This window comes from Arachis ipaensis, chromosome B05 (assembly GCF_000816755.2).
Source record: "Arachis ipaensis cultivar K30076 chromosome B05, Araip1.1, whole genome shotgun sequence".
Taxonomy (NCBI): Eukaryota; Viridiplantae; Streptophyta; class Magnoliopsida; order Fabales; family Fabaceae; genus Arachis; species Arachis ipaensis.
Genome location: NC_029789.2, coordinates 7,136,840 through 7,138,869, shown reverse-complemented (window position 1 = coordinate 7,138,869; position 2,030 = coordinate 7,136,840).

Genomic DNA, 2,030 nt, shown 5'->3' with positions numbered 1-2,030 from the left:
GGAAAGAGGAAGAAGAAGAGTTTTGAATTATGCAGAACTTATCAGCACACATACACCGAAAATTCTTAAATAATACACTTGAATATCTTTGTATTACACCCAAATATCTTCGTGTTACACCCAAATTTGCTACAATAGAGAAAAATATTTTCTCTAATATTGCATTTTTTATTCTTCTTTTTTTTTCTTATTTCTTTCTTTTTTTTAGTTGAATGAATATAAGTTCTTCCTCTTCTTGCAGCATTATGTGTTTCTTATTCTTTGTTTGATTTTTTTGTTTTTATTCTTGTTAAAAGAGTAAAATAAGAAGAAATTTAAGAAGGTAAAATAAAAAGAAAAAGATGAATAAGAAAAAAAGAAGAAGAAGATGGTGATGATGATGATGAAAAAAAAGAAGAAAAAGCAGCAATAGATGAGGAGGAGGAAGAGGAAGAGTTTTGAATTATACAGAACTTATTAGCACACATACACTAAAAATTCTTAAACAATACACTCAAATATCTTCGTGTTACATTCAAATATCTTCGTGTTACACCCAAATTTGCTGCAAATACAGAAAAATGTTTCCTCTAATGCTGCATTTTTCTTCTTTTTCTTCTTGTTCTTTTCCTTATTCCTTTCTTTATTTTAGTTGAATGAATATAAGTTCATCCTCTTCCAAGTAATTTTGTAGAATTATGTGTTTCTTCTTCTTCTTTATTTGATTTTTTTTGTTTTTATTCTTGTTAAAAGAGTAAAACAAGAAGAAACTTGAGAAGATAAAATAAGAAAAAAAATTGAATAAGAAAAAAAATAAGAAGAAGAAGAAGATGATGATGATGATGAAAAGAATGAGAAGCAGCAGAAGATTAGGAGGAAGGAGAAGAAGAGTTTTGAATTATGCAGAACTTATCAGCACACATACACCGAAAATTCTTAAACAATACACTCAAATATCTTCATGTTACACCCAAATATTTTTGTGTTACACCCAAATTTGCTATAAATACAGAAAAATATTTTCTTTAATACAGAATTTTTACATTACATTCAATTCAAATAATCAACGATGAAACATTATTCACCTACAAAATCATAAACTACTAACTAAAAAATTAACTAGAATTGAACCACATCTCAGCTACTTGATTGGATTCAAAACAATAATAAAATTCATTCTGATTCAATTGACAATTTGAACTTGAATATTCATTATCTTCAACAACGATATAACTAATGATGGAGGAGAAGGAGGAAAAAGAAGGAAAAGAAGAAATTCCAATAAAAAAGAAAAATAACGAAGAAGAAGAACGTATAGCAAGAAGAATAAAAAGAACGTATAATAACGACACAAAGAAGAACGTGCGCACATAAATATAAATAATTTGTATAGACTTATATAAAAAAATAACTTGTACGTGGAGAGTTACTGTTATTTTTAATGGGAAAGGAAGAGGAATGAATCTTCTTAATTTTCTTTTCTTAAATTGAGATGGTAAGGTGTCATTTTCTATTGTATATTTTTTTTAAGAGTGACAATACAAAAAATGTAAAAAGAAAGTATTATATAATAAAATATCACAATTTACAAGAAAAAAAATGGAAAAATCTATTTCTGAAGAAAGGTGCTAAATGACATTAAGCTTATATAGAAAAGTAAAGGGAAAATAAAGGAAATTTATTTACCTTTTTAAGTAAGATGTAGTTCTAATATTTCAATTTTGAAAATAAAGTTGGGATCATATCATTTCCTCCTATGTTATATATATACTTTCACCTTGAGTTTAAGTATATAAAAATAAAATGATAACTATTAGAAATTATATGGGTCTAACTCATTTTAAAAAATTAGTTCAAGAAATAAAATTGTCTTCCAAAGGTTATTAAGCATTTTATTTTTAGATAATGAGAATTTATACTATTTTAATATGAGTATGAGTGATAAAATGGGTCGAATTCGTCATATCAATCTCTCGAACTCGCCAAAAAAATTGGTCAAGTTAGGATTTAAAATTTACCAAACCCACGTCGTCAAGCACCCGGAGCACCCG